General features: G+C 47.8%; 1 long non-coding RNA gene across 1 annotated transcript; it reads left to right on the plus strand.

Moving 5' to 3' along the window:
• Positions 1–15,132: 15,132 nt before the first annotated feature.
• Positions 15,133–23,441, plus strand: LOC143692097 (uncharacterized). Its single transcript, XR_013179961.1, has 3 exons — positions 15,133–19,612; positions 20,411–20,608; positions 23,345–23,441. It is a non-coding gene; the product is annotated as an uncharacterized LOC143692097 (long non-coding RNA).
• Positions 23,442–24,774: the final 1,333 nt, after the last annotated feature.

Here is a 24,774-nt window from a genome sequence, read left to right on the forward strand (position 1 = left end):
CGGAGGCGCGGGAGCCGCCGAGCTGCAGCCGTCTCCCTCGGGCCGCTACCGCTGCTGCGGGCGGGGGCGGACGAGCGGCTGCGGAGGCGGCTCCGCGGCGTGCTCAGCCTTGCGAGCAGAGAGTGCTCGACATCGCTGGCATGACACGGCTGCTGAGTGCCTCAGTGCTCGTGGCTCTTTCTTCCACGCAAACGGATGGAGCGGCATCGCTGAGCAGTAAAACACAGCGATGGCCCGGAGAATGGCGAGCGCAAGGAGCGCCGGGCAGGATCCTTCTGATGGCACAGGTGCGATCGGCAAACTCAGCCCCTTGTGCCCCTGCCCTCCCGACCCCCAGGGGAAATGCTCTCCAGCCTCGAGCTGCTGAGAGACAAAACGTGTGATTTGACACTAGGGTCCGGAAAAGGTTTCCGTTTAGATTAGCAAATGCCTCAATTGTTCTCGGTTACATCCTAGGATCGGTTTTAGGCAGTGACTTTCTACCGCTTGTCGGATTTTCTTGTGCAATGGTAAGAAAATAGGCAGGTCTGATACTGGTTTCGCTTTTTTTCTACTTCATGTTCCATGAGCTGCTTTTATCCAAGCAATTGGTTTAAAGTTCTACTGTAGGCGTTTCTGGTTCACTTTTTTTTTTTTTTTTTTTTTTCCCTCTAAATCGGCAGTAAATATAGCTGAGTAAAATTACCTTGGTTTTCTTCCTTCTTAAATGTTTTTATTGATAATCCTATTTGAATATGCAGAACACGTGGGTATGTCCTGTAATATATCCTAGCTTTTCTTGTTTACAGGGTACTCAGAAAATATTTTTCCCTTCGAGTCCCACTGAAACATTCTCCGTGCAATCTCCGTTAAGGTCTGTGTTTGCAAATAAGCCACCATCAGCTGAGATATTTGCCTGTGTACCTTTTCCTGTCATTCAGAGCTTGCGTTCTGTGGTTTTTATGATAAACCTATCAAACTTGCGAAACCGTTTTGCAAGTCTTAACCGTTGAAGGCAGCAAGAAGTGGTTTTAAAGCCTGTTCTTGAGCAGACAAAGGGAAAAAGTGTGAATTTGATGCTGAACTTGTCCTTTTTCATTTGACTTGCCTTGAATTATTTAGGAAGAGAGAGAACTAGAAAAAAGAGAGAAATAGAATTGGTTCTTGAGCCCTCCTAAAATGCTCCCCGTGATTCCGTGTGGAGCCAAAGTGAAGGGTGATGGAACAGAGCCCCTGTGCTTTAGAAGGAAATCAATTTCAACCTGATCTCCACCCTGAGTCTCCCTAATTTCTGTTTTTAAAATGCAAACTCAGTTTAGGAAGTGTTGGGAGTTAGTATTTTGGGGAAGAAATGGCAGTTGCACAAACCGTTCCATTTCCCAGAGGCTCTGGGAAGGATTCATTTTGTAAGCGCTGTAACTGCCATCGGTTGGTGGTTCGGGGTTGGAATGTGCACTTGCCCTCCTATAAAGCACTCGTTCATTTGCATTTCAGTGCCAGGAGTCTGGAGAAACTGGAGAAGAGCCCAAGAGACATTTTTCATCCTGAGATACAAAAGGTAGGAAGTGACTTTTTTTGGTTTGGTTCTTTTTCTTTATGATTTCCTGGAAATAGAAGTAATTAAGTATAGATACCAATGGTTTGTTTCTTCCAGTAGCTAATAATAATAATAATAATAATAATCTAATACTACTTAAACTGTCTCTTTATCCATTGAACTGGCCATTTCAAATCCAAACTTCTAAACACCAATAAAACCATCATCCTTGTAGAATCTTTAATAGGAGGGGGCTAAAGATGCTGTTTTTGTTGACAGGATTTATTGGTTCTTGAAGGGCAAGAGGTGAGTACAAGCCTGACTACTTCTTGCTCACAGACCCGTCCGGTGAATACGGCTTTGTATTTGGATGGGCTTTTGATGACTTCTAAATCAATTGCTCGTTACAGTAAAAATAAGTCCTGTTTTTTTGAACATGACAGCAAAAATAACTTGAAGCACCAACTAAATAATAATAGATCACCAATTTAAGTTAATGATTTTATGCTATACTATCAAAGTTTAAAGGTAAATCATTATGTATTAGGAGATGGTATAAAATGTATGTTCTAATGTGTAGGATGTATGCAAAGATTAGAGGAAACAAATTTTTATGTCTTCTGTTTGACTGTTTACCAAATAATATTTGGTTTTATTTTCCAGGGATCGGTGAATTTTAAATTTGGAGTCCTCTATGCTAAGGATGGTCAGCTTACAGGTGATGAAATGTTCAGTCACGGTGAGTTTTCCACCTTCTCCTTAATTGTTTTGCTCATCTGAAAAAAAAAAAAAAAAGGCAAGTTAAAAAAGGTATGTTTATTATTTGTTACCCCGTTCTGTCCGTTTCCTCAGTATTTGCTGGAGCTCTGCTTACCCAAGCTTTGGGTAAAACAAGCTTTGGGTTCCTTCTGTCCCACTGGGTGTTGCCCAGTTTGGTTGCATCTGGTGAAATTCAGCCTGAGCCCTTACAGAACCAGCTCAAACCACGTGAGAGCCATTCGCAGCTCTCTCAGGACACCCGGAGGAGGATGGGTGACGTTTCTGAGCATCTGGCAAGTGTACTTCTATCAAAACTCGGCCTGTGCAATTTCTGGGGAAAACCCTTCTGTATCCTGAAGGGTTCCTCAAACTCTGTTGAGGATCCAGTTAGCAGTTGCTCACCTGGATGGTTCCAGCTCCTCAAGCTAACACTGGTACTCTTGCCCTGTAGTTTAGATCTATTGTAGTTTTGTTATTTTGCAAGATTTTACGTCTTTGGACAGTAACGTGCATTTCACTCTTTGGAACCTCTCGGATCGTGCTTTGGTGCAGCACCACCTAATGGGACACTTGGCTGCTGTGCTGAAGGGCTTGGTTACTGGAATTGTAAATCCCGGAGAGTTTGTAAGTCTTCTGTCCCCAGGGAGGTGTCACGCTTTGTTCACCGTTGCTCTGTTTGTCGGGTGCTGCTTCTCGTCGGAGGTATTAACTTCAAACTGCCCTGTTCTTTTTTTAACTTTTTTTCCTGGTTCTCTCCGTAGGGCAGGGAAGGACTCTCGTATCCCGGTCGTCAGACTCAGCGCTGCCCGAGAAGATACAGAGACTGTAAAAATCATAAGGAGCAGCTAGGACTGCAGAGGAAACAAACTGGAGAGAACAAAAGGTGATATTGTTCTCCTTCCCCTGGATTAGAAACATCCACTGCGCTTTGATGCCAGTGGCTGCCAGGGGCTCGTTAGGTCTCTTGAGGCAGGTGTAGGTGTTCACTTGTAGGTTCTATTTTTTGGCAAAGGACCACGAGAGAAGTTTATTTATAGATCCAAATAAACATTCATCTTATCTGAACATAACCTGTCATCCCCTTTCTGACATTAAGGACTCCTGTATAAATACTTGGGGGGGTTTTCTTTGTCATTTCTGAATGGTTCCATTTTGCCGGATACTTGAACGAGTCTGAGGTGGTTTAATTGCATACTGCTTCCTTGAAATTCTGTTGGTCTCTGCTTGGAACCCTTCTTGTACTGCTTAATGAAAGACTTCTGATGGTGTTTTCTTGCCTGTTTGTGTTTAAGGTCGTGCTCTGATGCATTTACAGAAGCCATGGCAGGAGAGAGTCAGCTGCTGGAGAAGAGGAGACAGTATTATCCCTGTGCAGCACGGAACTGTGCCACTGCTGTGTCATCAGCTGTGTCTGCACTGAAAGTAGCCACCTTCACTTGTAGGTAGCTCCTTGGTGCTTTAGGACACGCTGAGGGATTTATTCCTTTTGGGATCCACGATGAGAATTCCCAAGAGAGGTAGTAGTAATAAGGTCTGAGATTGGAAAAAAGCCTGTGTCCTTGGAATGTTGTTGTTGTCGTCAAAAGTTAATTTTTCCTTCTTTCTTAGCCGGTAGTCAGCTTTTTGCTTTATTTTTTGTGGTATCAGTATTTGATTGTTTAAAAAATTGCTTCAGAAGAACTGCAGTGGCTGGCCACCAGGACCTTGTTCCGATTTGCCTATTTGCTTGTAGCTAAAATGTTTCCATATTGTTTATCATTCTATTGAAGAAACTGCTGCCCAGGCAACTAAGAACTGAACATCTCTCTGTCTAGGACACGGGGAGAGGATTTAGGTCATGTCTTTGTTTCCAGAAAAAAGTTCCAGTGTAGTTTCTAACTAGAGGAAAAGGGGGGGGTGAAGACTCGGGGCTCTGATGCCACTGGGGGCACCCCGAGGTGCCCAGGAGAGGGAGCCCCACTGCGGTGCAGGAGCAGGTATGTTATCACGTACTAGAGAGCAAATTATAAATAGAAATATGAAAATTATAAATATAAAAATATTTTTTAGATCGTTAAAGAAAGCGGTTTTTTTAACTTGTCAATAGGCAGGGTTTTGATGATAAAAATGATAAATACAAAGAATATGAAGGTAGAAATCTAAGTCTAGAAAGATATCATAAGTACATACAGATAAAGTTTAAAACTAGAAGAAAAAATCAGTTGCAGCAGTAGATACGATACATAATATAGATAATACTTTAAATACATGTCTAGAATTTTATAGATATTATAGATAATTATTAATAGATTGCATCAAAAGAAACGATAAATATAAATGTGAGTATAACTATACAAAGTATAAAAATATTTCGATACCGTTTAAAAGAAGGTGTTTTCTTGTATTTATTTGAGATGGGGTTAGAGATGGGGTTTTTGTTTGGATTAATAGAAGTATTCTAGAAATATAAATCTAACTGTAGAGAGATCCAATCGATAGAGGAGGATATTTCTAAAACCACAACCGAACGCCGCCGCCTTCGGGGGAATCGCACGAGCTCGGCCGAAGCAAGGCGAGAGCGGCCGACCCTGACGGCCTCGAGCGAACCGAGGCGAGGCTTCCGAGGCTGCCTGAAGCGAAGCGAGCCGAGCTCAGGCGAAGCGAGCCTGCTGCTCTCGTGCGCGCTGCTTAGCGCCAGTGCGCTCCCAGCCTAATGAGCTCCTGCCCGAGCCCGCGCTCCCGGTCGTGTCCGCGCCGTGGCCGGGCCGCCCGCGGGACGCGGCAGCGGGAGAGCCCCGAGCCGGGCGAGCTGAACGGGAGGCGGCGGCGCTTGCCCGCCCGCCGTCGGGGAGCCGAGGCGAGGCGAGCGGAGCCGAGGCGCGCCGAAGGCACAGAGCGGCTGGGAGTTGGGCCGAAGCGAGGCGAGCTCGGCCGAAGAGGCGAATGCAGGCGCCAAGAGCCGAGTTGAGGCGCCAAGAGCCGACTGGAGCCGAGCGTCTCCGGAGCGAGCCGAGCTCCGCCGAGCGCCGCAGCATCCCGGGCAGGGCGAGGCGCCGGGCCGGGCTCGGGGTGCAGCCGGGGCTCTGGGAGGCTTCCCCGCCTGTCCCTCTCTCTAGCCCTCCTTCCTTCTCCCCGTCTTCGCCTTCTCTCGCTCCCTTTCCCCCATTCCCTCTCCCCCCGCAAAGCCGGCTCCTTCCTGTCCTGTCCCTAGCCCGCTACTCCCTTCTGTTCCCCCTCTCTCCTTCCTGTGCCCAGCCTCCGTGTACCCTCGTCCCGGGCTTTCCCTTCCCGTGCCGCTTTCCTGCACAGCCCGAGCTCCCTCGCCGCCCTTTGTCGTGCCCTGCTCTCGCTCCTCTCTTCCCGTGCCCCCTTTCCTTCTTTGCCCCGCAGCCGCGGGGCTCGGGCTGCCGGAGAATAAAGCCCCGAGGGCCGGAGCCCGGCGCCCCTGGGCCCTTGCGGGAGTCCCCGCGCGGGGCCGGAGGCTCTCGGCGGATCCCCCCGTGCCGCTCAAGCAGCGCGGCCGACAGCGCCGGAGCTGCGGCTTTGCCGGCATCGCGCTGAGAGCGGCCCCCGCTCCGTGCCGGGCCGTCGCCGCCGTCTGTGCCGCTCCCTCTCTCGCTGCCCCTGGCCCGTGACAGCGAGGCTGGGCAGGAACCTCAAGCCTTCTGGGGGCTGCCCCCCCTTTCTTGTTGCAGCAGAATCCCTTGCTGGGGCCATGCACGTGTGGGAAGGGCTTGGGGGAAGCGCTGCGCTGCTGTCCGGGGCAGTCGGATTCGTTCGGAGCCTTCTTTGGGGGTCAGGGAAAGGCGGGGTGAAGACTCGGGGCTCTGATGCCGTTGGGGGCAGCCCAAGGTGCCCAGGAGAGGGAGCCCCACGGCGGTGCAGGAGCAGGTGGGGGGCGGGCGAGGGGCGGGGGTCACGCTGGGTGCCGTCCCCCAGAGGGACCCAAAGCTGCCACCAAATGCACAGGGAGGGGTGAGTGGGTGTAGGATGCTAAAACCTGGCAAGGCATTCGGTTTTCTAGGTATTGCTAAAGAATAGGAATTGGTCTCTAAACTCAGCTGGGGAGAAACCCTCTCTATGCACTCATTTGTTTACAGGAATGTAGAAGGTTCCGACTGGAGATGCGTAGTAGTTCTGAAGATACTGCCGTGAGGTTTTGATCTAGGAACGGAGCGAGCTGTGCCCTGGAACCCTCAGAACAGCTGCAGGGGCTGAAGGCGATAGAAAGGGCTCTCTGGCACCTTTTGCCTCCGTTCTCTGCCAGCGCCCAAAGCGTGTCGCAGTCCCGGAAGAGGCGCTTGTCATCCCGAGAGCCAAAAGGAAGACGTGTCAAATCCCAGCTCTGCCTTGTGTTTCGTGTGGGTTTTTTACTTCGTATTGATGTCATTCCAGAGAGCAAGGAAAGAAGAAATGGGACCGGCTCCCACTATTACTGTGTGAAGGCTTTCTTGAAAGGCTGCTGTATTTCTATTGTCCTTTTCCACTCCAAGCTTGACTTTTGCCCTCGTTTTTCGAGCTCTGCTGCATTGGGTGTCCCAAGGAGGGCGGGGTTCCTCAGCAGGGCTCTTAGGAGGCGGCGCTGATTCTGCTTTTTCTGAAGGCGTCTCAAAGCGTGCTACCAGAATGACAGTTTTGTGCACTGGAAAGCTTTCCCTCAGTGCCATCAGCGCACGTCCGTGTCTGAATTGTGGAAGCAGACGGACTAAGAAAAGCCAGCACCCGGAGCAGATTTCTGTTGGCTCTGTGTCTGTGAGAAGCGGGCTGTGTGCTGGACGGGGAGAGGCGCTGTTGGAGAGTGGCATCAGCGCCAGGTGTGAGCTGTGAGGATGATGGGGGGCTCGGAGCAGCGCCAGGTGTGAGCTGTGAGGATGATGAGGGGCCGGCTCCTGCCGGGGGGGCGAGGCTGTTTTAGGGGGAGGCTTCGCCTCAGCTGCCTTTTGCATGGAGCTGCTGAGTAGAGGGGTTCGTGGGGGGGCTCCCGGGGCTGTCTCATGGAAGGACTGCGAGAGCTTCTGGCAGCGTCTGGGCGAACACCTGGATACGCGCTTGGATCCGCGGAGCATCGCTTCAAGGAGGTGCCGAGGGACGAATCTTTGTGCCGGGAAGCAGCAGCCGAACGGGTGAGCGCGTGTGGATTTGGAGCGGGGACTTTGGTCCTTTCCCTTTTCAATTGGATCTTGGCAGTCCCCCCTCCCCGCTTCCCCAGGAACAAAAAGGGAGCTTGTGAAGACAAAAGAAATGAAGGAGAGGCAAGCAGCTACTCTCCTAATATTGTCTGTGTTTGAACTGGGGGGAATCCGCTTTCGCTTGCGGTTCCAAGGATGTCGGTTGAAGGAAAAGCTGCCTTTTCCCGGCTGTTAGGGGTATCCCAGGGGTGACAGGGAATCCCTGCGTTCCATTTGAACGGGAATGGGCAAAGTATTGTTGTCATCGGATGGCTTTGATTTGAAGGCAGCCAGCCCATTTTCATCATCCTAAGGTTTAAATGGAGGGGACAGCGCTGGTGTCCCTCCTTTGCAAGGGTTTGAATGGAGGTCAAAATCCCCCTTTGCACATGGCTTGCAGGATTTCATTGGAGGAAAGCCCCTTCTTTTCTGCTCTCCCAGGGGGTGAACTTGAAGGGGAGAAGCCATTTCTTTGCCCTTGTTGAAGCGAGGTGAGCGCCGCCCGCGGCGTCAGTTTCGGGGTTGAGTTGCGGGAAGCCGCAGCTCTGGCGGCGTTTGCAGGGCTGCAGTCGGGCTGTGCCGCTGCATTTGAGGGCGCTTCTTGTGGCCGCGGCCCGGCCCGGAGCGTTGCCGCTCGGGAGCGCTGCCGGCCCGGGCCGGGCGGGTGCCGAGGCGCACGGGGGAATTTGGCGCGGCAGCGGCGGAGCCGCTTTGCCGGTGCGAGGCGCCGTGCGGAGCCGAGGGCAGCTGGCGCCGGGCCGGCCAAGGGCGGCAGAGGCGGCGCGGGCGCTGCTGCGCCGGCCCGGCCGGTGCCGGCCGCTCTGTCCGCTCCGGGCGCGGGGCTCGGGCGCCGCCGGGGCCCCCCGGGCAGGGGGAGCGGGCGGGGGTGGGGGGGCTCTCCGGGGCGGCGCCGCCCCTGCGCGCCGGAGCAGCCGCCGGAGGAGCCGCTTTGCCGCCGGGAGCCGCGCTCCGTCCGGGGCCGGCAGCGCGGGGTTGGGCTGCCGCAAGTTCTTGGGTGTCGTGGTTCGGAGGTGGCTTTGTAGGGATCCATCGCACGGGTTTGTTCTGGTCGCAGCGGGTGTGCGCTAAGGGCTATGGCGTTCTTCCTGACCGGTACGGTTCTCGGTTCTTCGGGTGGTGACGATAAAGGTTTGGTTTGAATCGAGTTCTGTAGTCGGATATTTTTTTTGCCGGGCTATTCTGTTTTTAAAGGCGTGCAATGGTTTCTACGGGTCGTTGCGTGAAGCAGCGGCTCGGATTTTAACTCTGTCGCCGTGGCTTTTATTAGCGTGGGCGTGTAGCGTTTGTTTCGGTGGGTTCGAGGTGGCGTCGTGTCGTTAATAGCAGCGGGGTTTTTAAAATCTCTCTAATTGCGTTTGTGTTTCTCGTCTTCCAGGGCTTTTATTTCTTTGGTTTGTTTGATTGTAGTGTATGTTTTATTGTTACGGATCATTTGGGAGATCTTGTGAATGGTTACGTTTCTCTTTCGGCTTTGTGTTTATTTCTGGGTGGTATTTTTATTTTGATCGAATGAGGCTCTATGCGTTTATTCTTCAGTTGGGAATAATTTTTTTGACGTAAATTAAAGTTGATTTGGTTTGGGTGACTTTTGTTTTAGAAATTATTTTCTTTTTTTTTTTTTTCTTTTTTCTTTTTTTTTCGTTTCTTGTTGTCCTTTGACGTATTTGGTGGTTATTGATCAGTTTTATTTTTGGGAACGTGGGTGTTTATATGGTGGGACTTTTTAAGTAGTTTTTTTATTTGGGTAGGTATTTTCTTATATTTTACTGGCTGAGGTTTTTTTTTTTTTTTTTTCTATTTCGTTCATTAGTTCGCTTTCTAAAGTTCTTTTGACAGAGTATTGCTTATTCTTTGAGTTAGTGTAGATGGAGATTTTTGGTTAGTTTTTAAACTAACGTTCAGGGTCAGTGGCACTGATTGGAGTTGAGTGAGTTGGTTTGGGTTCTTTTAGAAGTTTTTGTGATTTGCTGCGTGGGTTTCTCCAGGGTTTTCTTTTCGTTTGGTTCAATTTTTCTGATGTGATGAGAACTGTTAGTGGAAAGAGTGTTGTGTGTTTTTTTCGCTGGCAGTTGTTTGGCTGGTGGAGGTATCTTGATGGTTTTGGAAGACATTGGTGGGAATTCGATGCTGTTTGTTTTGTCATTGCATTTAGGAATTGGATTTTAAATGTAAAATTCTAAGGATAGCTATCTTTAAACAAGACAAGTAGGTGTGTAGAAATGGGAATAAACTTTTATTTTGATCTATTCGATCTCTATTTAAAATTTAACAGTTAACATAAGTCATGGTGTATTCCAATAAGATATTGTAGTTTTTAATAGAGTATTGTGTATGTTGATAGATATATCAATAGAGATGCTAAATATAAACACAACTCAAACGAAATTTTAAATGTAGAAATGTGTTTCGAATCTTTGCAGATATATATATAAAATTATTAAAGGATTGTAAATATAAAGTGACATAAATCCATACAACACGTAATACAAGTGATACTGTATGTATCTTATGATGATATATTATAGCAAGTAGCTATAAAATAGCTCTAAATATAGTCCATCACTATGATATAATATCTAAAACATTATAGGTATGGTAAATATAAATACAACAATATTATTAAAAGTAGTTTAAAAGAAAGGATGGTTTTGTTTTTTGTTTGGCAAAAGCAGGGGTTTTATTATAAAAACTACAAATACAAATAATAGAAAGGTAGAAATCTAATTGTAAAAATATCTCATGAATACATCAAGATGGATATAAAAATTGAAAATATTAGAGAAAAGAAGTTGTAGCAGTAGATATGGTACATAATAAAAATAATAATTTATCTATATGATGTGAATGATATATATGTGATATGTAATTATGAATAGAATGCATCAGTATAAACGGTGACTATAAAAGTGAATATAATTATGCAAGCTCTAACTATAACACTATTTCAATATAGTTTAAAAGAAGGGTTTTTTGGTATTTGTTTGGTTAGAGATGGGATTATTTTTGGAATAATAAAAGTATGATGGAAATGTAAATCGAAGTATAGAAATTTACAATCAATATATACTGATATGGATAAAACCACAAAATATGAATAAATACAGATAATAGGAATAGACATAATAGATTGTATAAATGACGTAACACATCACTGTCCGGTATAAATATGTGTGTGAATAGAACTAGGAAAACTAGAACTATAAAATTTATTTAAAGAAGGTTTGAAAGAAAGGGGGCTTATTTGGTTCTTGTTGGGTAAGAGGCAGGTTTTTGGCATTTATTTTTAGAGGAGTTTTTGGGGGGGATGGCCCCTGTTCTTTTTTGCCGCCTTGGCCGCCCGCAGCCCCGCGGCGCGCGGCGCCCCCGGCTGGGGTGGGTGGCAGTGCTGCCGCCTTGTGGGCAGAGCGCGGTACTGCAGCCCGCCGCCGCCAGGCAGCCCTCTTGGGCGTGGCGCGTGGCGGAGTTTGTTTGACCGTCTCAAAATGGCGGCCAAAAGGGCGGGCAACCGGAGGCCCGCGGTGTGTGTATCAGGACTGCCTGCACGGAACACCGGCGCGGTCCCGGCGGGATATTCTCTTGCGTTTCAGGTGTACTCGGCGCGGGCTGTAGGGTCAGCGGCGCTGCGGGCGGGCGTATTTTGGCGGGTTTCTGACCGGCATCTGAGTAACCGCCTCTCTCGGCTGGGGGGGGAAGGGGGGGAGACCTTTCTCGGCCGCCATCATGGGAGCGGCGCGTCGCCAATGTCGAGGAGTTTGTTTGACCTTCTCAAAATGGCGGCCAAAAGCGCGGGAAAATCGCGGACCCGGGAGTCTGCCGCCCTGTGGCCAGAGCGCGGTACTGCAGCCCCCCGAGCCAGCGCCCTGCCCCTCGCCGCTGGCTGCCGGGGGCGGGGCAAGGACGCGGCTGCCGAGCGAGGCAAGGGCGAGGGGCGGGAGCGAGGGGCGGGCGGGAGCGAGGGGCGGGCGGGGCGGGCTCGGTAAATGGCCGGGAGGGGTGAAAGACGTTCAGGAGTGCAAAAGGGACACGATGGCTGAGAAGAATGGCCGGGGGGGGGGGCGGCCCGGCGGGGCCGCTTTCGGCGGGCGGCGGAGGCGCGGTCGCAGCGCTCCGCGGGCCGGGGGCAGCGAGCGGGGGCGGGCGAACGCCGTCGGAACGGGGCTGCACCCCCCCCCGAGCCCGCGCACGCGCCTCTCCAGGCGGCGGAAGCGACGGCGGGCCGGAAAATCCCGGCGGGGCGGCGGCGCTGCCCCCCCTTTGTGCCGCCATCTTTGCAAGGTAAGACCGCCCGCCCCGCCCCGTCCCGCCGCCCTCCGGTGTCTGTAAACTTCTCTCTGGCTTCGCAGGTCCGTGCTGGAGAGTGGGAGAAAGGTCCCTGCTGCTTGCCGTGTCCTCGGTGGGCAGAGATCTCTGACCTTGCCTTGGATGGGCTGCTGAGGATTGGATCCATGGGGATGTGCTTGGATGCATTTAGTGACCTTTACAGATTTCTTTCCCCGCTTTTTTCAGTTCCCAGAATCACGGAAGAATTCAGGTTGCAAGGGGCTCTAAAGATCACCTCATTCCAAGGCTGCTGCCGCCGTGGGCAGGGACGTGCTTCCATCGAGCAGCTTGCTCAGAGCCTCATCGCAGAGCACCGAGGGGCCTTGAGCACTTGCAGCGATGGGGCAGCCCCAGGACCTCTGAGCAACCTGTGCCCTGTGCCAGCCAGGTGCCAGAGGAGGAAGGAAGCCCTTCCCACCTGGAGCAGAGGCTGCGTAGCCTTGTGTCACCGAGCGTGTGAGACAGAAAGGCCCTTCCTTTCTGGAGGGGTAACAACACTCAAAGCTCTTTCTCGGGACAAGCCGAGCAATGGAAGGCCAAAGGAGCCTTCAGTTCTTCCAGCAGGTTTGGGAACAACTTGAAGGAGGAAAAGCAGAGCCAATCTCTGAGAAGGGACGTGCGAGCTCTGGCGAGGACGGCTGCTCCCCCTGGCCTTGGTGTGGGACCTCCTGAGCTGCCATTCCTGTGGTGGGAGTGTTTCTCCTCTCCTCCAGCCAAGCCAGAGACCGCCTAGGGAAGGAGCAGGTAAGGTTGAAGCACTGAGATCTCCCAGGTAAGAAGTGACACGGCAAGAGGAAATGGCCTCAACTTGCAGCAGGGAGGGCTTAGATTGGATTGGAGGGAAAATTTCTTCACTGAAAGGGTGCTCAGGCATAGGAGCAGGCTGCCCAGGGAAGTCCCCATGCCTGGAGACATGTCAAGGATGTCAAGATGTGGTGTTTAGAGACCTGATTTGGGGGGCAGCAGCTGGGCTGGATGTCCTTAGAAGGCTTTTCCAACCGCAAGGATCCTATGGTTCTGGAAAGCCTTGACCCCTCTGGCTCTAGCACAGCACCTGGATGCTGACAAAATGAGGCTGGTCCTAGAGCCTGGAGGTCCCTGTGCCACAGGGAGAGGACAAGCCGGTGTCACCTGCAGGGAGGGTCTCGTCCCCAGAGAGCAGCCAGTGACTGCGTCCCTGCCCGGGGCTCTGGGTGCACCCTTGCGGGGGGGACTCACCTGCCCTCCTTGCTGCTCTCATCCTTATCCCATATGGATTTAGCAGCAATCTTCTGTCTTTTCTTTCAAACTGTCCTTGGGAGAGTTCCAAGAGAGGGTCATTAGTTATTTCAAAGCCTACATCTTTTACCTATTGGCACTGAAGAGAAAAGACACAAACCTGCTTTGCATCCTTCTGCCTGGAAGTCCTTGTGACACAGGGAAGGGAGGAAGGGGCTGGCCGGGGTCAGCCTCTGCTGAGCCTCAGCTCTGGCTGCTCCTGCTCACAGGGTAAAGCCAAAAGCTGTCGTGATCAAAAACGCAGGCCACCCTTCTGACCTGAGTCACAGGGGCCGTTTCTTCTGAATGACTCAAGATGGGAAATCATTCTTGGAGCTTCAGAAGAAAAAAACCCCAAAACCGTAGGTACATTTGTAAGAGTGTGTATGTACGTCCATTTCCTTGCAGGCAGCAGGGTGAGAAAGGGTGTTTATTTGAGGGCCCCCCCACACAGGGCTTTTCAGAAGCACAGCAGAGGCATTCCCATGTCTTCCTCACACAAGGTCCACTGCACTCACAGGAATGCCATTGAACTTTGCTTTTCTCTAACCCAGGTGTCACTCATAATAATGCCCACAGCCTTGGAATCAGGATGAAGGTGGAGCCTGAAGGAGCCAGGCACACTCAGGAGAGGGCAAGTAGCTGACTTGCTGGGATTTGGCCCACATAACTCTGAACTCATACGTTGGTTTTGGTTTTCTTTATTGTAGCTGACCGAGAGGCTAACAGGCGATCACGGGGCCCTCCGAGGCAGACTCATTTCAGGTGCAACGTGGATTCACATCGCCGATCATCCAAAAGATAAGTCTGGGTCACGGCCTGGAGAAGGGAGAGCAGCGGGTTGGGAGTTCCTGGGACAGATTGAAAAATTAGCAGAGGGAAAAGCAATCTTGTCCTAGGGGCCTCTTAGGACAGCTAAAGGGAGAGACTCCACATTTGATGGCAGCGTGCAGGCGGGCAGGGCAGAGCAGTTCCGGTCCACGTCGTGTTGTCGGGTGTACCGTGTTACCTACTGTGTCTTTGGGGTCCCTTTTGCCTTTTCCCCTCGAGGCCCTCACCACAAGCATAATGTGTCGTGTTTAACGTCCCCCCGTTGGTCACGTTCTGTGTCACGGGTGTCTGCACATGTTTGTGCCGGAGCTGCTCTGCCCTGCCGCAGAGGCTGCTGCAACAGGACAAGGCTCAGAGACTTGCAGTTTGTGGGGTGTGGCCGGACTCTAGATGATATTCCTAGATAGACAGAAGATGTTTGGAGCTGTGAAGATATCCTGCAGCCCTTTGACGTTTGTCCTCGCTTTCTTTCAGATGCAGAAGGATAAAATCCAGGGCAAAATCCATCCACCCATCCCGAGTGAGGAGGTTCCCCCGAGCAGGTCAGTCACTGTTTGTCTCTGCAGGGAGAGTGTCAAGTGTGACTCTGTTACAGCTCTGTTCTTTTTCTTTTTAGGAAGCTGGACATCAGCAGGCAAGGTGAGATGGGCAAGGTGAGCATTGAGTAGCGTACAGAAGCAGTTGTTATTGCTCCAGTCTCACTTTGCGGTGCAGCTCTAAGCATCCGTTCCTGTTTCTGCGCTTCAGGCAATCCACTCGGAGTAGGCCGAGCCCCAGTCACCAACCGGCCGACGCGCCGGGTTTGCCGCTCTCCCGAGCCCTGGGGAAGAATCCCGGGACTCGGCGATGAAGCCTCTGCCTTTTCTGTTTAAAGGTGTCACCAGGGTAGCCTTCAGCAATGGCCGAGGAGTTGCGGTGAGTCAGGGAAGTAGGGAGGAGGAGCGAGGCTCCGCTCAGGTTTCAGCAGCGCCACATCCCCTCGTCTCCTCTTAGCCCAGGCGTGCCCCACGACGATGGCGTCAGCCTCCGAGTGCGGCTGAAGCGTGCGGCCCCAGGAGCCGGGCATTCTTGGGAAAAGAGTGAGTGGCAGAATTGTTGGGTTTTGGCCAATGTGCTGCTGAGGTTATGCATTGATATTTTGTTTTCTTTATTGGAGCAGACGAAGAAACAACAGGAAGTTGTTTAACAACAGTGCCAGCAGGACCTTCCCAGATGTCGAGGCAGCCTTCCTTTGCACCTGACACAGACTGGCATCGCCAGATGTCTGAGAGATAAGTAGAGGGCTACGACCCGCAGAGGGGATGAAAGCAGGGTGCTGGTTTGGGAAATACTGGGATGGGTTTTTGAGTCCACTTTGGAGGTGGGGGGGTGTCCATGAAGTGGCCCCTTAGGCCCCATAAAAGCAAAGTCTCACTTTTGATCCCAGTGCTGAGGTGTGCAGGGCAGAGCGGTCCCAGTGTGTATCATGTCCCTTGTCTATTGTGCATTATCTGTTGTTTGGGTATCTCATGTCTCTTACCTTAGGCCTTTGAGGGGCCTGTCAGAAACCTTGGCATTGTTCTTATCCTCTGTGATCTCTGCATTTCTTGGCCCGGCATCCATGCCCTACAACCTTTGCCTGGGGAGCTCAGACATGTATCAGAATTGCATCTCTCTTTGGAAGCATCCGGTCAGATGTCTTTTCAGGTCTTGTTCTGAGCTGTACGGACAGCTATGCCCTGCCAGGATCCATTATGGCAGATTAGAGCTTGAAACAATGTGAGGACAGGTAGAGGCTTCTGACTGTAGGATTCTCGGGCATCCATCTCTTCAGTTTATGGAATAAATCATTCAGTTAGCATCTTGTTCCTTCAGTGTTTTCTGAGCCACGTCAGCTTGCCATCAGTCTCACCTCGGTCGTCTCATTTGGCATGCTCTCGGTGCTCGCAGTTATCCCTTTTGCCAAGAGATTTCTGTCTGTGTTGTGTCTCCATTGTTTGTGGTGTCCTGTCTGTCCCGTGTCACGGGTGTCAGCACACACATTTGTGCTGGAGCTGCTCTGCCCTCCTGCGTAGCCTGGTGCAGTAGGAGAAGTCCCTGGGAGTTTGTAATGTGGGGTGTAGTTGGACTCTAGATGGGATTTGTAGATGGACACAAGATGTCTGGAGCTCCTAAGTTGTCTCTGTTTCTCTGCGAGCCTCTCAGGGACCCTGGGCCAGTCCCGAGTCGGCAGACACCGGGGTTGGGAGCCCCGACACGGCCGAGAGCGGGGAGACACTGTCTGTGCCCCGAGGGAACTGAGGGCACCTGGGCTGGGGGGAGACACTCTCTGTGTGTGCCCCGAGGGTGCTGAGGGCACCTGGGCTGGGGGGAGACACTCTCTGTGCCCCGAGGGTGCTGAGGGCACCTGGGCTGGGCCCCTGTGCAGCACAAGAGACACCAGAGACATTGGTAGATGATAAAGGGCCGACTCTTAGCAGGGGTTAATCCAAGGTTTTATTAGGATCCCAAAGGAGCTCCTGCACCTCAGGGGCCTCCTGCCAAGCCCCAGGGAGATGTGCCAAGGTCACGTTTAAAGGGAGGTGGAAACTGAAAGTAGATAACATTTTACCAACCATTAAGTGACCCTAAGGGATGGATGCTGGGGGACAGACATACAGGACAGTGTATGGGGCAAGGCTTGGGGGGCTGACCCCTGGCCTCTGGCTGATCACTGGACGACTTGGACCGAAACTTCTGCATGGAGGGGATGGGAGGCTGAGTGATTGACAGAGAGCCAGGGTCGGGGTTTGGGGATGATCTCATCCCGGGAGAGGGATAACACAGGGAGAAGGAGGGGGTTACAGTTTGGGATAAACGATTTGGGAAAAATATGGGGATACAAAACAAAACTACTTCAAAGTATTACAAAGTATAGAAATGCACTACAACAGCTATGAAATAGATTTTGTGTTTACTCAAGCTTCTAAAGTCAGTCCACGTTAGGAAATGCGTAAGGCAGGAGTAAGAGTAGCCCACTTACTGAAATGCAGTGACTGATGGAGCAATGACTCTGTCCAGGCTCCTGATTTCCGAGTCCTCCATTAGAGCCTGCTTTCCTTTCACAGTTCTGTCCTCCGTGGTGATGCTGCATTGTTGTGGCAAATAAAGCCTCTGGTATTGCAGAGCTGTGAGCAGCCACTTAGACCAAGAACAAAGCTTTAATCTTCACGTTTTGATAGTCATCCTCTGCAGTGCTGCATTTTGGGAATAGAGAACGGGTTTGTGCTATTTTTAGGTGCATGGAATTACAGTAACATAAATGTCTTCTTTTCAATTTAATGTGCTGTTAGCTAGTGGTTGGTTTGATAGTTCTGTGCTTGCTACAAATCTCTGTGTGTTCGGGGGTGAGCAGTAAGAACATGGAGTTTGGCACAAGCGTGAAGGAAATTAATGTGGGTTTTTTTACTTGATAAAGGAGAAAAAGTGTGTTGATCAATAAGCAGCAAGTCAAATCCAAAACAGAAGAGTGCTCTATGCTATGTAAGTGTTTATTCCAGGTGATGCAGTCACAGACAAACAAATTGAATAGTTATTGGCAATGTAATGTTGAAAATTTTGGGAATATATCCAGTCAATTCCTAAAATATTGCTGCAGTTTAAATGTTGTGAGGGACATGATCAGCAGACTGTTTCTTTTTAATTCTTGTTTGTCTGAAAACCTGTAAGAATCAGGATTTTTCTGTGATATTCTCGGTTCATGCAGAGTTCATTGATTCAAAGGTACATGGCATGCAGAGTCCTGCAAGGCCTGAGAAACAGCTGCATCACACCTGGTGGATGTCCAAGAGTCTGCACAAACAGCAGGGATGAACTTTAGGATGAACTTGCAATTGATGAGCTCTGTTGTTCTGTCAGCTCAAGAGAGCACACACCCCCCTCCTTTCCAAGGATGAACATTTAATATGGCTCACAAAGTGTGCTTGCTTTTAATTTTCTGTGCCATTACCCATTCCAGCATGCTGCTTGTCCAGATCTGTTGGAGGTGAGCAGCTCCCAGCGTGAAAGGCTGATTTCTCAGATTCTCAAACTGCCTGGGGCTCAATGGCAGGACACCCCAAAGTTCACTTGAGAATGTATCTGAGGTTGTCCAAATGCTTCCTGCACTCGGGCAGGTTTGGTGCTGTGACTGCTTCCCTGGGGAACCCGTTCCTCAGGAGAAGGTAAATGGCTTGCTAGGGTTTTCACAGTCAGCATTGAGCTTTAATGCAGGTTTGATAATGCCCAGTACAGCATAATAGCCACAGGAGCATTATTCTGCATCAGAGCAAAGACATTGCTGGATTTGTGGAGAGATCCAGAATAAAGGGAATTTATTGTCCCAAAGGGAATTCTGAGCGATACCATAATGTAAATAGAACATAGGAATGCTAATAAAGAATGAAGTGAACATTGCTTTCAGTTAATAATCATTGTGAACACAATATTTATACTCCACATATTGTGTTTTCTCATGCAGTGGTCTTTAAACCAGAGAGATAATAGCTGTTGATCTAAGAGTTATTATACTTTAATTAGGAATGATTCTTCTCTAGAGCTTTTACTTGTCTTTGTTCTAAGAGCCAAAGTTGTTGAACTTTTTAGTCAAGACAGAAACCAGTTGTCAAAGTTGAGAAAGAAAAATGGAAAGAGAAAAATAATGCCTTTTACTCTTAGTTCTCTTTTTTTTCTTGCAATATTGGTAGAGAATATTCATGGAAAATACTTAGGCTTTTTATTTATTTTCCTGGAAATATAAGACAGGTGCCTTGTTTTTTGTTACAGTAAAATAATATACTCTTATGTAGCTATGACACTTCATTTTGTGGCTTGTTACTGTTAAACAGTGCCAGGATTCTGATGGCAGTCATGTAGGCTAAATAGTTATATCTGAAATTTTTTTATTGCTAAATAATTCATGGTCCTTCTCCTTTTTATTTGCCCCCTTTTAGACTGACTATTTGAGAGTTCTGAGTAGCCGTGTGAAGGCTGCTCCTGTTTTACTCAAAGTGTGGTATTCGCATTCTCTGAACAAAGAGAGATTTAATTCTCTCTCCCAGGACTTTTCCTGGGGAAGGCAGTGAGAAACCTCAGAGAAGAAGAGAAAACAATTCTTATCTCTACTTGCTGCTCCTGTTTGGAACATGTGGAATGTGTCATGGAGATGGTTTGCCAGAAGTGATTTGTGAGCTGGACACCAGCGAGGGTTGTTTGGACTGATTGGCCAATTGGGTCAAAGCTGTGTTGTGACTGTCTGCAGAGAGTCATGTGTTTTTCTTTAGTAGTATTTGGTATCTCTTTAGTGTAGTTTTAATATGGTATTAGTGTAATATAGTACAGCTTAATAAAGCTTAATAAAGGATTTGTTCAGCCTTCTGGAATCATGGAGTCAGAGCACATCATTCCCCGGATGGGGATCGCTCATCTACGACACAAAGCGCGGATTTTTACACCTTGTCGAGCTGGCATCTCTTGCTGACGCCCAATTCTTGCCCTTCTACAGAGGAGCTCAAGGAGAAGCTGCAGCAGTATGTTGATGAGGTGAATGCCCACGAGCCAGGTTTCATCAAGGCTGTCCGGCACAGCAGGCAGGAGGGGCTGATCCGCTCCCGAGTCAGCGGCTGGAGAGCAGCCACAGCGCCGGTCGTCGCTCTCTTCGATGCCCACGTGGAATTCAACGTGGGTTGGTGTGTGCCCCTTCCATTCTCTCACCCAGGGACCTTTGCCAAGCACTGGTGGTAAATTACTGACTGGCATTTAGAGGGTGAGTTAGAATTTTGAGCTTTTTAATGAAAATTCAGACATAATCATGGACACAAGCAGGAAAAATGTGTTTGTGCTGTGTAAGATGATCTAGATACATTTTCATGGTTTGAGTAATCTGCTGGTCTAATTACAAGGTAGTTAAATCATATTAGAAAACTGCACATTAAAAATCTCCTCCAGTAATGTAGCCCTTTGCCCATGAGGGTGAATGTATCTTCTTTTCATTAAAAAAGATTATGTTTCTTTTACATTCTGCAGTGTAAACAAAGAAGCGTTTTTTTGGTTATTTTGGCCACTCTGCAAAAGTAAACATAACTAAAATAATGTGTTTTACCGTGTTCAGTCTGGATTTAATATCTCCCTTGCTCCTTAAGTAAAAGTGAGGTAAAAAGGCAAGAGCTTCTGTCTCTAGGATAGATCTATTATTAACTCTGCTCCTGATGTCCTTGGTAGTGTTGCGAGCCTGAAGTTGTCATTACTTGGTAGCAAGGGTATAAATGCTCTATGATATGCAGATACTCATTTCTTCCATCCACCAGCTCAAATCAAGGTTAACAACAGAGCCTCCTAGAGAATATGTTGCAGTCTATTATTTTGGGGCAGAAAGGGCTCTGAATGGGTAACAGCTTTAGACTTTGCTCCTTCTGAAAAATACAGCATTAGCTGCTATATTGTTTATTTGGTGGTGGACTAAATACTCTTTAAGGGCTCCTTCCAAACCAAACTACTCCATGATTTCCATCAGTGCTATGCTTGCAGTGGTGTAATCTTAACAGTGTATTTCTTTTTTTTTTAGGGCTGAACCAGTGCTCACCAGGATAAAAGAAAACAGGAAAAGAGTAATTTCTCCATCATTCGATAACATTAAGTATGATAATTTTGAAATAGAGGAGTATCCCCTCTCAGCACAAGGCTTTGACTGGGAGCTGTGGTGCAGGTATCTGAACCCTCCTAAGTCCTGGTGGAAACTGGAGAACACAACTGCTCCAATAAGGTAATAAATAACTAAATTACAGTGTCTAAAAGCTCTCCTGGGTGTGACAGGGGGCAAGTGGGCTCAGCTGTGTGATAGGTTTTACTGACTGTAAACTTCAAATACTTAAATGTCCTTGATGCCTACACAGTCATCAAGAAAACTCCTGTTTTCAGTAGATGTTTTTAAAGGAAACTTTTGTTTTCAGTAGATCTTTTTAAACAGGTTTCCTGCCCAAGTGGAATGGTAGGCAGGGCTGCTCTGCAGCACTCTGTTCTCCAAATGTCTTGCCTGCTGATTTAGTGCTTACGGGCCAGAAATGGAATTTTCTTTGCAGTTACATTGCATAAGCAGAGCTGACCTGACAGCTGTGTTCTTTATAGTGTTGTCACATAGGTGCACAGCTGTGCTGTGTCCCAGGAGTTAATGTCTGGTCAGTGACACTGTGAGCAAAGGCTGCATTGGGTCCTTGCTTTGGGACAGTCTGGGTCTGCACTTTGTTCCCATGTCCAGAGTGTTGTCAGACTGGTACAGAACAATCCCTTTGTCTCAGGGAGGGGAGTAGTACCCTCTGAACCCACTGAGCAGCTCTGCTGAGAGTACAGGCCTTGCTTGTAGACACACATTCATTCCAAGGAGGGCACTGGTACCTGTGCTCCAGCTCCCTGCAGAAAGGAAGTGTGAATGCTGTTCTTACCTCCTGAAAGCAGAACCTCAAACAGCACTGGCAGCTGTTTTTCATCCAGCAGCTATCTTGGCAGGCAGGCACTTTTCTCAGGTTCTGTCAGTTTAACACCCTCTGAACTGCACTGACCTATGAACAGAACCTAGAATTGGAAAGCAGGAGATAAAAATTAACAGGTTTGCCAAAGACAAACGTGAAAAGGGGTTAATTTCCACAGCATTAGAAATAGTTATTGCTGTTAATGAACTCTGTTGACACTATAAAAATGTTCCTGTGAAGACAGGTTGAGAGAGTTTGGGTTGTCCAGCCTGGAGAAGAAAAGGCTCCAGGGAGGTTTACAGCACCTTCCAGTACCTAAATGGTGATTCCAAGAAAACTGGTAAGGGACAGAAGTAGGTAGTGATAGGGCAAGAGGGAACAGCTCTAAACTGACAGAAGGCAGGGTTATGTTAGATATTGAGATGAAATTCTCTCTGTGAGTGTGGTGAGGCACTGGAACAGGTTGCCAGGGAGGTTATGGATGTCCATTCATGGAGGTGTTCAAAGCCAGGCTGAATGGGGCTCTGAGCAACCTCATCTGTTTGAAGATGTACCTGCTCATGGCTGGGGTTTGGAATGAGATGATCTTTCAAGTCCTTTCCAGCCCAAGCCATTCTATGATCCTGTGATTAATTATACAGAGTAACCATTATGATTTTTAAAATTAAAAGTAGTGAAACACAAAGTAATGACTTTTCCATTTTACCCCCAAACTCTGTTCCACATGAGGACTGGGCAGTGCATGTACTTTATGAATTTCAGGTTTGTTCCCTAGCTCTTTCCCTGGCACATTTTTTAATTCAGTGCAATATGCTGCATGTGTGTGTTGGATAATTAAAACAAGCACACCAACAAACAAAGCCATGTGTCTTGATGGATGGTTTCTATCTGCCTCCATTATTCTTTTAGAATTATAGCAAAGGGAAGCAGGTGCACTGAGAAACACTTAAAAACAACAACAAAGGCAAAAGTACCTATCATAAATGAAGCATAAGTTTTGTATTGATGTTAACTGCTATTTTCTTCATTAATAAATACATCAAAGATGGTCTTTCATTGTTATAAAACGGGTACTATAGCACTTGGAGGCATATATAGATTTCTGTAGAACTGTAGAATTTGTGATTAAGACAGCCTATGATCTGTTTGAAAGCAGATGTGTCCACTAGCTGTAGCTTGAGTGTTCTCCATAAAAGCAGGGTGATTTCTCCTGTACTGCTAATTAATATCTTGTCATTACCAGAGTGCCAGCATAATAATCTGAAAAGACATATTTATTTCTTGCAATTGTGGATTATAAGGTAGGAGAAAAATGAAAAGGCTAAATGACTCTGTATCCTTCTCTACTCATAAGGTGAAATTGTACCCTCTGTGGCTGAACTCTTACCTGACTAAAATTGGCTCTGTATAGTAAAAATTGGTTGGTTCCCACCATGACATAAGTAGAGTTTACTGATCCAGTAAAGCTATGTGATTTGTTTAGGTTTGGCTCAGGATAATGGACTAATGTTATGCTGGTAAAGGCAGGCTTTGCTTGATTCTGTATTAAAAAAATGTATCTGGATGGTCCTATTCAAGAAATAATCTCTTTCTTTAGGTAAGCTTACAGACACAAGTTTTTAGCTCTAGCTGAACCTGGCTTCTGGCTAAACACACAGAACTGCACATCATTTGCAATTGTCACAGGCAAGAGCCTTGAGGACTTAGCAAGGACAGAGGCTACACTGGCTGGTGCCCCAGAAACAAAACTGGGGCACCTGGATCTCACACTACTAGCACTGAAATCCTTACTGCTCTGGTGAATATTTATGTCCAATAATTTGACTCTAATTTCCTTCAATGGTGCTCATTTCACTTTAGAATTAGGAATGTCAGAAGGCAAGGCTCAATAAAGCTCTTTGAGAAATACTTTCTTAAGAATCTGTTTTGCTGCATCATTTTACGTAGCAATGATAAATACAATCTGTGCCTGAAAAATAAAATTCTTCATAATTTATCTGCTAATTTTGGTTGCTGATGATTTATTCTTCCAGAAGTCCTGCACTGCTTGGATGCTTCATAGTGGACAGAGAATACTTCCAAGAGATTGGATTGCTGGATGAAGGCATGGAAGTATATGGAGGAGAGAATGTGGAGCTTGGAATCAGGGTAAGGAAGGCAAACAATTAGCCCATACTGGTGGCTTACATTTAAAATATAGCTTACTTCTTATTGCAGAGGGGGAAAGCAGTCCAAACCATGGATGATGGCATGGAAAGGAGATCCACAGCTCTGCAGACATGTACATTTATTTGAGGAGAGAGGAGGGAAAAAAGAGCAATAGCTCTCTTCACAGAACTTAATCTGGGACAAGGGTAGATGTGTAGAATTTGGGATTGTTCTTTCAACAGAGTTTTGCAGAGTTGATAGCTAAATTTCCCTGCTTACCTGTGGTCCCAGACTCAGTAAGAACAGTTTCTCACAGGTGTGATGAGAAAAACCTTTCTAGATTACTTGGTTTATTTAAATTAGCAAAATCACTGTGGAGCAAAGTAGAATATAGGGGCATTTATGCTGCCTTCCAGACAGAAGGGAATTAAGGTATTCATAATGTGAATATATTGTGAGTGCATATATTTTCTTTTTCCATTGTACACTCTTCACCTGTTTACTATAATGCAGTATTGTGTATGATTTGTGTACTTCTTTCTGTATCTCTTCACAGTTTAACACCTTTCTGTTCTCTTTGAGAATCTCTCAGGTTTTTGATAAGGGTGGAATTCCTAGGTAGATAATGGTAGTGAAAAATGGGGTGGTGTGTTATAAAAATCAATTGTGAGCCCTGCTAGGAAAGGTAAGGGAGAGGTAACATTGTGTTTTGAGCCTTTTAGCTGCCAGAATATCAGCATACCGTTGTACAATAGCAAAAAAAGGGGAACTTACTGTAAGAATAGATAATTATCTCCTGAGACAGCAAGATAGAACACAAAATACTCATTTTTATTTCTGGCTTCTTGAAATTCTTTTTCTTCCGCCTGTTAGAGATAAAGAGGTTTTTCAGCCAGAGTGAAGCACAGACCCTCTTTCAGCTTTCTCTCTCCCTCTTTCACTTTTTCAAGGAAAGGGAGAGAGAAATGCAAGACTGCTTCTTTTAATAACATTGTTCTTCTCACTGTAAGGGCCAGAGAGCTGCCTTCTGCTCCCAAAAACTTATTTTGCAGCTCAGTGTTGCAATGAGTTGAAAATTACCATCACTTTGGTTTTTCTGTTCTTTTTCCAACTGACAAAACATTATTGTTTCCTCATGAGTGCAAGGAGTTGTCTCTGGGTTTGCATCATGAGATGTCTCCTGTCTGGGCTGCAGCACTTAGCCTTGGAGGAGTTGATGTTGGTATGTTGGTAGACAAGGCCAGAGAGACACAATCTCTGCATAATTGAAATTTTGGAGTATGCTGGATCACTGAAATAAGGCCTGACACTGCTC

Source organism: Agelaius phoeniceus, chromosome Z (genome assembly GCF_051311805.1).
Source record: "Agelaius phoeniceus isolate bAgePho1 chromosome Z, bAgePho1.hap1, whole genome shotgun sequence".
In the NCBI taxonomy this organism is placed as follows: Eukaryota; Metazoa; Chordata; class Aves; order Passeriformes; family Icteridae; genus Agelaius; species Agelaius phoeniceus.